This window comes from Microcaecilia unicolor, chromosome 4 (genome assembly GCF_901765095.1).
Source record: "Microcaecilia unicolor chromosome 4, aMicUni1.1, whole genome shotgun sequence".
NCBI lineage: Eukaryota > Metazoa > Chordata > Amphibia > Gymnophiona > Siphonopidae > Microcaecilia > Microcaecilia unicolor.
The window spans coordinates 87989929-88007572 of NC_044034.1; the positions used below are offsets into that span (position 1 = coordinate 87989929).

At 43.0% G+C, this 17644-nt stretch overlaps 1 long non-coding RNA gene across 1 annotated transcript; it reads right to left on the bottom strand.

The window, feature by feature from the left end:
- Positions 1-319: 319 nt before the first annotated feature.
- On the bottom strand, positions 320-7679 carry LOC115468229. Its single transcript, XR_003941832.1, has 3 exons — positions 7669-7679; positions 3000-3005; positions 320-405 (listed from the first exon to the last, which is right to left on the bottom strand). It is a non-coding gene; the product is annotated as an uncharacterized LOC115468229 (long non-coding RNA).
- Positions 7680-17644: the final 9965 nt, after the last annotated feature.

Genomic DNA, 17644 nt, shown 5'->3' on the forward strand with positions numbered 1-17644 from the left:
TTAACTCTGAGACCTGGAAGTTTAATGTCAAAGCTGCCAAAGTATGCAATGATAGTAGTCACTTTTTCATACATGGTGAACCACATAAGTTCCATCATAGCCAGGAAAGAGTACAGATACTGTTCTCATACATTACAGTCCATGCAGCAAAATCTTGTGGTAGTCCCATCATTTCATTAGATTTGTTTTAACAACATTAGATCAGCAATTTTTCAGCCTGCATTGTAGAACAACTTGCAAAACTAGTTGTGCTTTGAGCCATCATTTGAGAAATTTAAAGTGAACTTATAGACTTAGGGGCTCCTTCAGCAAGCTACACTAAAAAGTGATCTATGCTATTTTAAGCGCATGGGTTTCCCACACGCTGAGGTCACTTTTAGTGCTGCTGTAAAATGGCTGCAATTTCTTTTTTTTTTTTTTCCATTAATGGCCATGTGCTAATTTTCCAATTAGTGTATAGCCATTAGCGTGGGAGCCCTTACCGCTACCTATTTTGTAGATGGTAGGGGCTCCTGCGCTAATCGGTCAATGCATGCCAATGCCCCTGCACTAATTGATTAGCACAGGGCATGCCTACTCTCCACCCCCAAACAATAGATTTTTTAGCGCGTAGAAAGTGGGCACCAATTCCAAAACTACCATGGGACACCTGAGTGTGTCCCGTGGTAGTGCTTTTTAAACCTGTGGTAAGCACGTGCTAGTGCCTACCACAGCTTAGTAAAAGGACCCCCAATTTTTTTTTTAATCTGATGGCGGATAATTTTCATTCTCTTTAGCAACTTATGTGGTGATGCATGCAAGGTCCAGATAAGTACATAAGTATTGCCATATTGGGACAGACCAAGAGGGGCATAATTGAAAGGGACGCCCAAGTTTTGCTGAGGATGTCCTCGCAAAACGTCCCGGTGGAGGGGCGGGGAAACCCGTATTATCAAAGCAAGATGGACGTCCATCTTTCGTTTCAATAATACGGTCAGGGACTCCCAAATCTTGAAATTTCGATCATCCTTAGAGATGGTCGTCCCTAGACTTGGTCATTTCTGATTTTCGACGATAATGAAAACCAAGGATGCCCATTTCAGAAATGACCAAATGCAAGCCCTTTGGTCGTGAGAGGAGCTAGCATTCGTAGTGCACTGGTCCCCCTCACATGCCAGGACACCAACCGGGCACCTTAGGGGGCACTGCAGTGGACTTCATAAATTGCTCCCAGGTACATAGCTCCCTTACCTTGTGTGCTGAGCCCCCAACCCCCCCCCCCCCAAAAAAAAAAACACTACCCACAACTGTATACCACTACCATAGCCCTTACGGGTGAAGGGGGCACCTAGATGTGGGTACATTGGGTTTGTGATGGGTTTTGGAGGGCTCACATTTACCACCACAAGTGTAGCAGGTAGGGGAGGATGGGCTTGGGTCCGCCTGCCTGAAGTGCACTGCACCCTCTAAAACTGCTCCAGGGACCTACATACTGCTGTGATGGACCTGAGTATGACATTTGAGGGTGGCATAGAGGCTGGCACAAAATATTTTTAAAGATTTTTTTGAGGGTGGAAGGGGGTTAATGACCACTGGGGGAGTAAGGGGAGGTCATCCCCAATTCTCTCTGGTGGTCATCTGGTCAGTTCGGGCACCTTTTTGTGCCTTGGTCGTAAGAAAAACAGGACCAGGTAAAGTCGTCCAAGTGCTCGTCAGGGACGCCCCTTTTTTTTCCATTATGGGTCGAGGACATCCATGTGTTAGGCATGCCCAAGTCCCACCTTTGCTACACCTCCGACATGCCCCCGTGAACATTGGTCGTCCCTGCAACAGAAAGCAGTTGGGGACTCCCAAAATCGACTTTAGATTATACCGATTTGGGCGACCCTGTGAGAAGGATGCTCATCTTCTGATTTGTGTCAAAAGACGGGTGTCCTTCTCTTTCGAAAATGACCCTGCAAATATCCATCAAGCCCAGCATCCTGTTTCCAACAGTGGCCAATCCAGGTCACAAATACTTGGTAAGATCCCAAAAATGTACAAAACATTTTATGCTGCTTATCCCAGAAATAAGCAGTGGATTTTCCCCAAGTCCATTTTAATAATGGTCTATGGACTTTTCCTTTAGGAAGCTATCCAAACCTTTTTTAAACCCCGCTAAGCTAACCACCTTTACCGCATTCTCTGGCAGGGCATGCCTACTCTCCACCCCAGCATCCAGCACAAGCACATGTATGTATTTTATCTATGGCTGGCTTCTTTCCTATCAAAAATTGTAATTCCAATTTTATTTCTCTTTTTCCTTTAATTTTTGTTTTTGTTTTTACATTGTAAACTGCACAGATGCTAATTCTGATGGTGTGGTATATTTAAAAAAAATCTTGAAACTTGAATTATTATATAGCCTGGGGTAACTTTGTTTAAGTTCTGGGTTGCTCTATATTGATCCAAGGCCACATGTGAAAGATGGGTGTTGGTAAACTCAGCAAAATAACCAGTTTAGATTAAATCACATTTTACTCCTACACCTAATCTTTCAAAAAGAAGAGCAATAAGGACTTTGTTTATTGAGGAAAAAAAAGTTGAATAACTATGATATTTGAAACTGATGCACAACATAGGAGAAATAGACAAGATGAATTATGCAGCTGATTGTATGATTTAAAGATTCTCCAGGCAGTTCTTTTTCCATCATAGTATACTGACCTTTCAGAAAACATGATACGGTCTAATAATTTCAGCATAGCAGATTATGGTGGCCCTCATGAGACAGAAACAATTAAATGCCCCAGTGTCAAGGTCAAAGCCATCAAAAAATGACTGATTATATTCTGTAATGTCTTCTCAATCTTTATTAAAGCGCACTCAAGGATCAAGCATCTCCAGTGATGGTAACATGCACTGTGCACTCCGACGGCTGCTGACAGGCAGAAGTGCATCCTTTGATGTTCAGCCACACAAACAATGGATAACCATTTGTAATTGAGTTTAAATTGATTTCAGGTGGCTTCAGAGAAAACCAATTTCTACAGTAGATTAACCTTTTAATTAGACTAGATTAAGTGTACTAACAGGTGTAGAAATTGTGCTAGGGCAGAAAAATCACATTTCATTGACATTCATTTCAGATATAATAGCTGCTCCATGCCCAAGTAACTGCTCAGACACGAATACATGCCACTGTACCCCTTAGGTGCAAACTTTGTTCAAGCACCTCTACAACTGTTTTTAGATGCTGCTGCTTTTCTATTTAGGTACTTAGTGGATGCTGATGTTGGATTGACATCAATATGAATGGTTCTTTATGGCCAAGGATCCCGTTGGTGCAGCAGCCTTTCCAGGAGTACATGCACAATTCCACTTTGAAGCAGCTCTAGTTCTTAAGCAAAGTGTCAGACTTTCTAAACTACCATTAGAGAATGACATGGGGGACAGAGTTTCTCACCATCTCCACCCCATCCCCACCCCCATCTTGTCCCCACAAGATTTGACTCCATCCCCGCAAATTCAGACTCCACCAAAATAGTTCCGTCATTTTCTAAGGGGGCACATATTTATCAGTGCAACATGTGCACCTAGCTATGGGTTATTTTAGTCATTAATGCATGCATGTGGGATCATAAATATGTAAATGGCCTCATAAAATAATGATCATCGTAAAACTATAAATGCTGCTTAATTGCATGTACTTTGGTTGATGGTGGGTGTGTGCATGGGCAGAGTGCACAAGTCTTCACATAAATTACAAAACACTATAATTTATGAGCAACCTTGCCAACATCTAGGTGTGGGCATTCATACCAGCTCTAAGGCTGGCATAATTGGTTGTGCCTTAAATTAGAGTATGTTTTCGGCCACTTGTGCTAGTAAATTAGATGCCTACTATTATTTTCAAAATAGATTTCAAATTCCTAGTTGCTTTAAATAGTGCTTTGAATAGACTTGTTATAAAATTACCCTCCAAAGGAACTGAATTGCCAAATTTATGCATGTAAAGTTAATTAAGGAGCATTAAAACATTTTTATGTGCTTTAAGCAAATTTTGCATCCACTTTGTGAAATTGGCCAAGAAAATCTGAACGTCATCTGATAATGAGCCAAAAACATTTTAAATGCACGTCCCTTCTGCTATGTATTTATGTTTAATTGCTTCAAAATATTAGCCTTTGCTTCTTTGCTACCTCTGAGCTATGCCCTGACTTATAGCAACATCTAATTGGAAGAAAACTTTCTAAAGTCAAATATTGAGATGCTTTTGATTTTTTTTTGCTACAGGGCAGAATTTATATGTCATGACATCCTTCTAGTTCCATTTCTAGTTACACATGTACCCTTCCTTTTTAATCCCAAGGACAGCTCAAAGTAGCAAAAACCAGAGGGCCTGATATTCATAAAACAGAGGCATAGCGAGATACCCAATTTTGGGCTAGCCTGAGCCCAAAGTGGGTGAGCATGAAAACCCTGCCTCCCCCCAAGCATTTCTCCCTCCGCCTCCTCCTCCAGCAATCTCTTAACTGCATTCTCCCAAGCCCACAATACCTTTTAAATCTTTCTCTTCTTTGCTGGCAGTGAAGAGCGACTCACACCTGCTGCCGCGCGCGTGTGTGTGTGTGCCTTGTGACTCCTTACCAAGGGCAGGGCAGTAGGGGCGGTTCGCCCCAGGTGAATGCTGCAAGGGGGTGCAGGGAGCAGCTGTGCAGCTGATGGCTCTGCCATTTCCCTGCTCCCTCTGACGTTGTTTCCTGTTCTAGTGCAGGGAACTGACAAGCCGACAGCCATGCGACTGCTCCCTGCACCCACTTGCAGCATGCACTATAAGATGCACTTGGGAGGAGTGATTCACTGGGGGGAGGTGATGCAGTGTGTGTGGGGGGGGGTGAATTGCTGGGGGGGGGGGGTGCAACGGTGATCCGCTCCGGGTGGCAGCCGACCTAGGAACACTACTGCCTGTGCCTTCTCGCTGATGCAACTTCCTAGTCCTACAAACAGGAAGTTGTATCAGAGGGAAGGCTTGGGTCCAGCCTGAGCGGTAGGTATGAGTTCCTGCTTGCTGCCAGTGAAGAAGAAAAGGATTTATAAGGTAGTGGAGACTTGGAGGAATGCAGCTAAGAGACCCCCCGATCGCTGGGTGGGAGGGAAGGGAGAGGTGCTGGGGGTCTTCAGCTGGTAGGGCTTGGGGACATAGGAGCCGACTCTGTGGGTGCTGTGGGTGCTTGAGCACCCCCAATATTGAGAAAATCCCTTGCATGTGTCCAGGGAGGGGTTATTTCCACTGGGCTTAGCACCCCCAATCATTTTGAAAAGTTGGCTCCTATGCTTGGGGATCCCAATCCGTTTCATCACTGCTGGGTGGGCCTGAATTCAAAGCGGGTGAGCCTGTGCCCACCCAGGTCTACACCACTGTCATAACAATTTAAGCAGGCAGGAGAGGCTTCTACCCAGTTAAATCATACTGAGTGGCACTCTTTTTCCGGACTGCCCTGATGCTGCCTGTGCAATGCCACTGCATATCCCCTCTGACTGCTACAGCACTGTCCAGGAATCTCCATAGTAGTCCAGAAGCAGAGTGAGGACAGTCCAGGAAGTTATGTCGGCAGCAGCAATATTCAATGCTTTGTGCCCATATAGCTAACCAGGCAAGTAGATCCACTTAAATATCAGTCCTAACTTTGTTCAGTTAGCAACGTGGATATGGCTCAGAATATGGGCCGTACTTACATAACTGTCAGGTATTGCCACTGATCCAGATGTTCAATGCTGATGCAGACATTTTTGCAGACATGATGCAGCATTTAAAGAAACACTCACCGCCTCTGGCTGAATATTGAAACATACAATTTATAAATATCAAAAATTAATAATTCAAAACATAATTACAAAAAAAAATAAAAGTAATCTCAGCACATCAAAGTCCAAACCACCAAAAACTCTGAAGTGCAATTTTAGAACAGACTGGAGAAAAACGTGAATGCAGTGAAAACATCAAAAATGGCTAAAGATGTATAGCGGGCATTTTGGAGGCATTGCATGGGTGATGTGGCGTTCTCCACGTCTATCAGCAATTCTGGGTAGCACGTCAACGTGCAAGGAACACAAAATAAATGTCAGGACTTATACCTGCTATAAAGGGCAAATAAGTGCCACTGCAGCTTGTCTTTGTGACTGCTTGTATTGGTGCTGACTGGAGGAGAGCTGATATGAAAGTCTGTGAGCCTGGTTGCCATCTCTGTTCACTCAGGCCTGTCTGTCTGTCTGTCTGTCAACATTATCAGTTCCACCTGTGCCACAATCCCTCTGGAGCCCATCTCTCATAAAGGCTGGTGGACTGACATACTCTGCTCAGCTATCTCAATTCCAGTGGCCAGATACAGCATGGCATTGAATATTAGGGCCTACCTCAGCCTATGGCGGTCTGCGTTTAAAATTCTACTGACTGCTGCTGACTGAATATTCACTGTTTACTGTCTAGATGTTCAACATCTCATTTTATCCTAATTGAAGTCTACTGGATAGTACTGCATAGGAATTACTGTACTTACAGCCGGCTTAACAGTCATCTGTGTTAAAATGCTCAGGAGCTCAAAAAAGATATAGTGGAATTAGAAAAGGTGCAGAGAAGGGTGACGAAAATGATAAAGGGATGGGACAACTTCCCTATGAGGAAAGGCTAAAGTGACTGGGGCTCTTCAGCTTGGAGAAAAGAAGGCTGAGGGGAGATATGATAGAGGTCTATAAAATAATGAGTGGAGTGGAACGGGTAGACGTGAAGCGTCTGTTTACGCTTTCCAAAAATACTAGGACTAGGGGGCATGCGATGAAGCTACAAAGTAGTAAATTTAATGCGAATTGGAGAAAAATTTTCTTCACTCAACATATAATTCAACTCTGGAATTCGTTGCCAGAAAATGTGGTAAAGGTGATTAGCTTAGCAGAGTTTAAAAAAGGTTTGGATGGCTTCCTAAAGGAAAAGTCCATAGACCATTATTAAATTCGACTTGGGGAAAATATTTCTGGGATAAGCAGCATAAAATGTTTTGTACTTTTTTGGGATCTTGCCAGGTATTTGTGACCTGGATTGGCCACTGTTGGAAACAGGATGCTGGGCTTGATGGACCTTTGGTGTGTCCCAGTATGGCAATACTTTTGTACTTATATATATGAGCTGGTGAATGGCATTATTTTTTATATATTTATATCATAAGATATTCACTCCTGTAATGCAGGAATTCTTCCAAGTATTGCATTGCTGAACTCCTTTATGCTGTCATGACCATCCCACTGAGCCCATTAAGGGATCGTGACCCTAAGAAAACTGTGGAAAACAAAGAGGTTATGATCACCTGGGACATCCCCATCCCAATGCCAGAAAATCATAGAGGTGTCAGTTCCGACTGATTACTCTGTGAATCATGTGGATAAAAGATCCTCAAGTACCAAGAAATGCAATCCAAGACCAAGAAAATGTGGCAGAAAAGGTACAGAAATATTTCCCATCGTTTTGGGTGCCAAAGGCTTGATCAAAAAGAATTTCCAAGCACATCTGAATAAGTTACTTATACATGTTATATATTATAAATTCCAGAGGGAAGCTCTCTTTGTTATAATGCAAGTTCTACAGCGAGCGTTAACAGAAAAATTTGAGAGACCGAGATTATACTTAGATCATAATTAGTCACCTTATTTTCTAACTCCTCTTACTGTCTTACCTATCTATGAGGGTCTTTTACTAAGGCATGCTCACGTTTTTGGCACGCGCTTAAATTGTGGGCGCGCTAAACATTAGAGATGCCAATGCATTCTTATAGATGTCTCTAACATTTAGCATACCCATAATTTTAGCGCGCACTAAAAATGTGAGCGCGGCTTAGTAAAAGATGCTCTATATGTTCCATCTTTGCTTACACCCTACACTGTCAATTAAAATGTTCTGTTGTGTTGACATTGTAAGTAGTGCCATACTTTGTATTGTTATTTGAATATTTTTACTGCTGTAATTGCCTATTGCTCATGTTTGATTTATTCTTACTGTATACTGCCTTGAGTGAATTCCTTCAAAAAGGCAGTAAATAAATCCTAATAAATAAATAAATGCTCTGGCTTAGGAATGAAGTCCAACCCTGTCAAGATATGTGCAAAACTAACTCATTTGGAAAAATGGCCCCCAAGAGATGTTTCAGTAGGACAGGCTCCAGCATCTCTAGAGAAAAATATGTCATTTCATGCAGGCACACATCAATCAATAGTTTTCAAAAGAAAATAATTTTTTAAGTAGTAGTAGTAGAGCAGAGAGATCCTGTGCAAAGTTCTGTACTCATTTTTCCTATTACACTCGGCCCACAGACATTTACACAGTTCCAGTCTGAACCAGTTTTGAGCAGACCAAAAATGGCGGGAAGGCACACTGCCAAAACACGGCCCGTGTTGGGTCTGGATGATGTATGTTACTTTTTGTGAGGAATAAACTTTTATGTTGAAGATATTGGACTTCTGTCAGTTCTTGGACCATTTCTTCTACCCTTTGGATTGTCCACTTGTGAGCAGAACACCAAGCCCCAGATTCTATAAAGGCTGCCCAAAGTTGGGTATGCAAATTTAGATGTGGATTGTAGATCCGTTCATACATTAGCTAGGCACCAACAATCAATAATTGTTGTTACTTGGCAACAATTTGGAGTTAAGCGGGCATCTGCTCTAGGCACTATTCAATAAAATGCGTGCCTAAATTTCACAGTATGTAATTTCATAGGGGTGTGGCCATAGGAGGTGCATGGGTTGATCAGGGGGTGTTCCCAGAAGTTAGGCATGATGTTATTGAATACTATCATTTGCATGCCTAACTGCCATAAATTGGGCATGAGCATTTACACCAGCTCACACCTAAGTTAGGGCCCCTTTTACCAAGTTGCAGAAAAGAGGGGGCTGGCGTCGACATCAACGCATGTTTTTCACGTGCACCAAGGCCCCCTTTTACTGCAGCTGGTAAAAGAGAAGTCTCATCTTCCTGCGGGAAATGGCAGTACGGCAAGTAAAGCACTTGCCACACGGCCATTTCGGCGGGAGGTCTTATCGCCACCCATTGAGGTGGTAGTAAGGGCTCCCGCGGTAACCCGACAGTAACTGGGCAGTGCGCGGCACTACCTGATTACTACTGGGTACCCTCCAGCACTACAAAAATAAACACATTTTTGTAGTGCTAGAAATTACAGTGCGCTAGGGGTGGGAAGTACCGCTGGGCTGCTACGGTACCCCGGTGGTACTTCCTGTTTAGCTAGTGGTAAGCATGCATTGGGCTTACCACCACTTAGTAAAAGAAGCCCTCAGGCACCAAACTGCACGCTAAAGGGCCCTTTTACTAAAGGGTTGCGTCATGGCAACCTGGAACTAGCGCCAGCCCAACACAGCCGGCGGTGATAGTTCCACCTCATGCACGCGCGATTTCTGGCACTACAGGAAATAATTCCATAATTTCTAGTGCAGCACTAACCTGGTGGTAATTGGGCAGTGCTGCGTTACCGCAGGAGCCCTTACCGCCACCTCAATGGGTGGCGGAAAGTGCTCCCCCCCCCCCCCACATGGCCATGCAGTAAGAATAATCTTACTGCATGGCCATGCTTTTTTAGGGGCTTTGTACCCACAGCCTGGTAAAAGGACCCCTAAGCTAGTATTATGCAAAGGGCACTCTGTAGCCTAACTTTGGATGCTATTTATTGAATCTGGCCCCCATAGACTTGGCTAGCCTTTTGTAGATCATGTGACAATTAAATAATGAGATTGACTCACTCAAAGGAATGATGTAGACGTTATGACATGTTAATAGTTACTATGAGTTACTACTGTAGTTATGGATATTAAAGTTTGTATTGCTGCCCCCTAAGGAAGAAGATTAAGACATGAGGTGCACTGAGGGTTGCCTTTGGCCCATCCAGAGCTTCATCTATCCTTTCTTCAAAGCACAATGTAATGATGTGTCATTACTTTATGCCCACTCTATTAAACCAGTCTTTTTTTTTTCCCACTGCTGCTGCTGCTGCTATTTCTAAGCAGAGACTGTTAATCAAGTGGAATTTTTCCAAGCACTGTGGTGGGTTTTTTGATGTGGGCACCCGTCCATCATGGACTAACTTGGGAACATTTACTTATTCCATTTGTGTGATCAGAGCCAGATAGATCTGAAGGCACATCCCCTGGCGGGTGACACCAGCACAATAAACCTCTGTGCCAATTAGCACTCAATTTTAGAGGGTTTTTACATAAATGCTTAAAGAAACTGGCATGCTTTATTTGATTTTATTTTTCTGCCTGTTAAGAGCCCTTATAAATTCTTGACATTTGAAATAAAGGACAACAAAGTTCTTATTAGTATAATTAAAATTGTTAATGGAAAGTCAAGAAAACAGTTGGGTAAAGCTAAATTGTTAAAGATAATAATTGTTTACTGATGAAAACTTCCATGAATACCGAATATAACATATCTAGAATATAACATATCTATAGCACTGCTAACGTGGCTTAGTAAACAGGGCCCTTTGTAAGTCTATGTGCTTTGAAAATGAGCCTCTATATATAATAATTGCCATAGTATGGGACACACAGTCCAGGATCTAGATGAAGCAATGGAAGAGGCTAACTTGGATTAGTGGTAGTCACAGAAACATAGTACATGGAGAGATATGACTGGGATATAGTTATATCAGTCTACAAGCTATTCAGGGAGCAAATGGTAGAAAGAAAAGGAGGAGTAGGGGCACTTTTACAAATGATGATCCAGGAACCTTCCTGATTAGGCAGGTAAGATTGGTTTTCTTCTTCCTTCCGATACTGCATCTAGCCACTCGAGACTCTGGACCCAGTAAGACAATACACAAAGTTCCCAAATACTCAAAACTTCTTCCTCTTCCATACTTCTCCGGGTTCTTTGAACCAGGGGCGTATCTGCGTGGGGCCACAGGGGCCTGGCCCCCCTCCCCGCCGTCAACCCTCCCCCGCTGCTTACTTTTGCTGGCGGGGTCCGACCCGCAATCTCCATATTTCGGCTTCCTCCGTGGCCATGTGCTTCCAGGAAGTAACGCTGCAGTGCTGATTCGTTGAATCCAGTTCGGCGTCCCCCCTCTCTGGCTCTGGCCCCCCCTACCGCCGGATTCCAGATACGCCCCTGCTTTGAACTCAATGGCAAATCCCTCAAAATTTCATTTGCATTCTTAGCTCCTTGAGCCACCAGGGTTAATAGGACACATAGCCCAAAGAGGTCTCAAAAACCTCAGCTCTGCAATTTTCTGGTTCTTCTGCCCCCCTCAGTCACTGACAGAAAAGATCCTGCACTGCTATTCCAGTCACTTCAACCTTCAGTGCTGACCCTACTTAGGCAGGTTTCAGAGCTAGACTGTTTTCCCAGTCTGACTGGGCATCTTTTTCTTACCTACAGCCTCCTGGTCAGAGGAACTCGCTCTAGTGAGTCTGGCAACTTTTACTTTGAGTTCTAGCCCTCATCTGGATAAGTAAGAAATAAAATGATCCCTGTTTGACCTTCATTCAGGTGAGTATTTAGCACTCAACTCCAAGTAGGCCCCAGTCTCGTTTCCTGAATTATACATCTTCTGCAAAAGTGGCAGAAAAAAAAAAAACAAGCACAAAAGAAATACCACACTAGGGGCTTTATACCTCTGTAACATCATGAGAAATTCAGCAGTTTAAGGCTGTCTAAATTCTCAATGCTATTCCCTAATTAATTTCTGTGTCAGTGTTTCCACTACTGGCTCTCTTTAATGTGAGTCAGCTATCTGCTTTTTATCTAAAGCAGATAAGCAGCCCTGAGGTCCATCCTACCTGTGGCCTCTAGTTGAAACTATGTGCCTCCTGCACCTATCAGGAAGGCACCAGTAAAGCACCAGAAGTTTCCAGAAAAGAGTGAAACTGTATATAACTGTTTGGAAATCTCTGGAAACTGATAGAAGGATAGGAGTGCCCAATGGTAAGCAGAGGGAAAGGCCTGGTGACAGCAGTAGCCCCATCCTTCTGATTATATAAGCCTACTCCAGGCTCCCTAAATTGTCTTAGGTCCCATCTCCCACCTCTGACCCATAGTCCATGGAGAGATCCCTTCTTGCGATACCTGTAGCGGTAACCTGAATGAAGAATCAGCTTGCTATAACCTCACCAATTACCACTATAGAGACACTTGTTTCAGAGCAAGGACTCATGGATCAGGGACAACTACCAGAACATAAGAACTTGCTGGCTTCTGTAGTGTGAAGGTATGGGGAACCTCTACAGGACCCGCGGCAACATGGACTTACAAAGGAAAATCCTGCCACACGAATCTCATTGACTTCTTTGACTGGATGGCCAAAGAACTGAATGAAGGACATGCGCTAGATGTAATCTACTTGGACTTCAGCAAAGCCTTTGATACGGTCCCCCCAGAAGACTCGTGAATAAGCTGAAAGGGCTGAACTAAGGACCGAACGTGGTTGAAGCTATTCAATTGAGGATTGGCAGCTGGTTACAGCGTTTTGCAGCTGCACGGTATTGTGGAATAACGTCACTAAATGGTGATTTGAAGTTTGCCTAATGAAGATTTTGCGTGCACGATAAAAAAAAAAAAACCTGTTTGCTCACTTGTGGACAATTGGGTTTAAACAAAATGAGCAGCTTTTGTGTGTAATAGCATAGGCGCCCGGTATAAGAGGCTTGGAGAGGCTAAGCCTCCCCTGCTGTGCTCTGAGGGGTTTAAATTGTTGATTTACCTCCATCCTCACAGCAGGAGCTGCAGTGAAAGTCCTCTAGCCTTGTGTAACCAGTTGTAGAAATTGGTTTATGGTTTGTTTACCTTACTGCTGGGAGAGGGGGTGGGGGATTGGCTGGAGGTGTCCTGGGTTGCCAAGGAGATATTTAACGAGGATGACTTCCTGACCTGCACTGAGGACAGATAGCAGCAGAATCGGATACTGGGCCAGCATGATCAGAAAAAGTCACCAGAAAACAAAGGTAGAAAAGATCATTTTATTTTCATTATAGTGTTTAGAATATGTCCACTTTGAGAATCGGGGCTCAACATTAAAAGCTTATATTTATTTACTTATTTATGACATTTTATCCCACATTAAACATGAATTAGGGTGTTGTGTGGCTCTACATGAGAATTGTGATATTATGATTTTATTTTTTTTATTTTTATTTTTATTTTATTTATGTTAATTTATATACCGTATCTTATTGCATCTGCAAAACAGAACGGTTTACATATATATAAAAAAATTGGTATATACAAATAAACAGACATAGGAATTCCATTCATGACAGGAAAGCACAGCAATCAAGATAAACTACATAATAAATCAATACAAGTTAAAAATCTAATATCCAGTTAAGCTATCCCATTTTTCTTTGTCTTTTTGACCTTATCTCATTATGCTAAGTTCTGTTCTACATAGCTTATAAAGAGAAAGGTTTTCAGAAGTTTTCGGTAATGGAGATAAGATTTCTCTAATCTGATCTCCTTTGGAAGGCTATTCCAAAGGGAGGGTGACAGGTAGAAAAAAGCCGATCTCCGTGTAGATTCCCACCTAGCCTTAGTAAGAGGGGGAATGACTAACCTGTTATCTGTTAGGGATCTGAGAGTTCGCATAGCGGTGTAGGGGATTGTTAAATTCGACAAGTAGCTAGGGTTTAATGTGTGAAAGGCTTTGTGTGTCAGGACAAGAGCCTTAAACTTGTTTCAAATTGTTGATGGTCTGCATTTTCTGTATGGGTGGTATATTGGTGTATTAGGTTCTGCCCAGTGTAATATTTATGGTACAGTAAGGTTCTGAGTGTGTTTTTGCACAAAGTTTTGCATAGTGTTTTGCAGTTGAGCAATTGTGCTTAGAATATGCTTTGAGCAACCACTTTATTCTTTGACATATGATACATATCTAATATCTAAATTTAATAAAAGGTATTAATTGTGACTTTTATTTTTATTTATTTTTTTTCTGTGTGCTATCAGACAATTATGGATTTAAGCTCCACCCCTGGCCCCACCCCTAACCCCGCCCCTTTAGCCTCCCCAAACAGTTGGGCCACCGACCGCCTATGTGTAATAGCCTATAAGAGAGTGAAGGTTTTGAATGGTAATCTGGCTCAAATATCATTTTTGGTCATGATGCTTCCATAGGTTATGTGTAACATTTGTTATATATATTATGTAAGGAGGATTGAGCTGATTCAGTAATAGGGGGGGTGTTTTGTATGTTCGGAGTGGATTGTTACAAAAAAAAACATTTTTGATATTCAAAAAAATGTCTGGAGCACATTAAATCAGTGAGTTAAAATTTAATGCTAAGAAGTGCAGAGTGATCAACATTTGGGTGCAGAAACCCAAAAGAGAGATACCGAATAGGAGGTGAGAGATTAGTAAGCTCGACTCAGGAGAGAGACCTTGGGGTGTTGGTGTCCGAGGATCTGAAAGTGAAGAAACAATGTGACAAGGCGACGGCTGTGGCCAGAAGGATGCTAGGCTGCATAGTGAGTAGTATAACCAGCAGAAGAAAGGAGGTGTTGATGCCTCTCTAAAAGTCATTGGTGAGGCCCCACTTGGAGTATTGTGTTCAGTTTTGGAGGCCATATCTTGCTAAAGATGTAAAAAGACTGGAAGTGGTGCAAAGAAAAGCTACAAAAATGGTATGGGATTTGCATTGCAAACCGTACGAGGAGAGACTTGCCGAACTGAACATGTATACCTTGGAGGAAAGGAGAAACAGGGTTGACATGATACAGACATTCAAATATTTGAAAGGTAATCCGCAAACAAACATTTCTGGAGATGGGAAGGTGGTAAAACTAGAGGATATGAATTGAGGTTGAAGGGGGGCAGACTCAGGAGTAATGTCAGGAAGTATTTTTTCACAGAAAGGGTGGTAGATACATGGAATGCCCTCCCACAGGAGGTTGTGGAGTTGAAAATGGTAATGGAATTCAAATGTGTATGGGATAAACACAAAGGAATCCTGTTTAGAAGGAATGGATCTACAGAATCTTAGCGGAGATCGGGTGGCGACGCCGGTAATTGGAAAGTAAAACCAATGCTGGGCGCACTTCTAAGGTCTGTGCCCTGATCGTGGCTGAATAGATATGGATGGGTTGAAGTGTAAATTTTAAGGGGATTCGACGGTAGCTTCAGAACTTTTAGTACAAGAACAGTGCTGGGCAAACTTTTACGGTCTGTACCCTGAGAAAGGCAGGGACAAATCAAACTCGGGTATACATATAAAGTATCACATACCTTGTACAATGAGTTTATCTTGTTGGGCAGACTGGATGGACCGTCCAGGTCTTTATCTGCTGTCATTTACTATGTTACTATCGTTAGCGCTAAAAAAATCCAGGGAGAGGAGAAGGAGTCCAGGCATCCTGTTCCAAATCTTAAGGGGCATGGCTCCACCCAAAGCAGAAAGGTATAATAATCTGATATGGACTGGTAACATCATCATTACAGAGGCACTGTATTTAACACCTAGATGCCTGCAAGCCTGCAAGTATTTATCATTTATGCTCAGCACTGATTTCTGAGAACAGCACGTGTAAAGAACCATATTTGTGGGACCCTCACCCATCTGGTGAGCCAATCTGAACGCCTAAGAGGAATGAAGTAGCTGTATATATATTTCTGTACTGCTAGAGGAAAAGAGATAAGACTGCACTTTGTTGGCCACATGCCATATAAATGCATTTCTCTGTTACCTTATCAAGTAAAGGAACAGTAAACGTTTGGCTCAGAAAGAGACTCTGTGTGGTCTGGATTACTAAGTGGAGCGTGGATTTAAAGTATGATATCGCTTGATCAGCCTCCTTAGTCCTGGCCCTGACCCTTAACAAAGAAGTAAGAGCTTGTGCTCCTGTTACCATCATACTGGGCTTACACTAGGCAGCCGTCTAGCTGTACTACATCAAGGGGTCTTACACCATTACATGTCCTACCATAGTCTTCTAAGTGGGGACACCATCAGAATATGCACTCGCTCCTCATATATCACAATCTACTAAGATTAAGGAGTGGAGTACCCTGCAGTACACAAATACAATTAGGCCTTCAGATATAGTACTTAGGTGATCTCTGAGGCTATAAACATACTGAAATCACTGCAGACCATTCAAAATACGGCATCAAGACTGATATTCAACAGTCAAACTACGAAAGAGCAACACCATTACTAGTAATGCTACACTGGCTCCCAATGAAGTCCAGATTATTTTTCAAAATCAACACTCTCATTTTCAAAATATTATTTGGCATGTCTCCTGACTCCCACATTTGCAGGTCATCTCCCCCACTCCCGTCATCTCCTGCTGCTGCTGGTCTCGCAGCAGCAGGAAATGATGTCTTACAAGGCGTCTCCTGCTATCGCTGGAAAGGGAGGCTGTGCCGGGGCAGAGCTGTGGGCGGTTATGGACAGAGCTGTGGGCAGGTCTGGGCGAGCTATGGGCTGGTTGGGTGGAGCTATGGGTGGGCTAGGTGGAGCTATGGGCAGGCCCTAAATCTTCTGCTCAGGGGGCTGACCCCCCTGGCAGCTCTGACATGCTAAACCTGATTGAACTATCACCAAGAAATGAAAGTCGAAGAGGTTACTTACTAATCCACTTACCTAACTGCAGAAACATGAACTACAAATCATCATTTATCATTTCATTTATTCCTTTTATATACCGTTTCTTATTGCAATTGCAAAACAGAACGGTTTACATTAAAAAATACATCTCATAACCAAACAAATAGGAACTCCAGTCAATAATAGGAAAGCACAGCAAACCAAAATATAATAAGAACATAACTAATAAAACACAATTATCTAAATTAAATACAAATTAAATACAGTTTAACCTGGATTTTAATACCTACCCTACTCTTATAGATTCTGTTCGATATGATTGGTAAAAAGAAAAGTCTTCAGCAGTTTTTGAAAATGAGTGTAGGATTTCTCCAATCTAATCTCTTTTGGAAGTCCGTTCCAAAGAGTAGGAGACAGAAAGAAGAACGTCGATGCACGCGTGGATTCCCATCGAGCCTCAGTAGGCGAAGGAATGACTATCCTATTGTCTGTTAGTGATCTGAGAGTCTGTGCAGGAGAATAAGGAATTGTCAGGTTGGATAAACAGCTAGGATTAAGTAGATGAAATGCCTTATGTGTTAAGACAAGCACTTTAAATTTGACTCTTGCTTCAATCGGAAGCCAATGCAGTTGATATAATAAAGGTGTTATTCTGTCATCTCTCCGCAGGGCCGTGCCAATACGGTAAGCGAGGTAAGCATGGCAGGAGGGCGCCATCCTCTGGGGGCGCCCCGCCGCAACATGCATATCTCGCCCTCTTCTCCCCAGATCCTTTTCCTTTTTTTTGTTTAAATTTACCTCTGTCCGGCAGCAGCATAGCGTTAGTGAGAAGGAGGCGGCGCTCCCCCACCCCGACGTGTCAGTCTTCCCTTCGCTCAGTTCCGCCTTCTTCTGACATCAGAAATGACGTCAGAAGAAGGCAGGACACTGAGCGAAGGGAAGACTGACACGTCGGGGCGGGGGAGCGCCGCCTCCTTCTCACTAACGGTATGCTGCCGCCGGACAGAGGTAAATTTAAACAAAAAAAAAGGAAAAGGATCTGGGGAGAAGAGGGTGGGTAGTGTAGTGATAGTTTTCGTGGG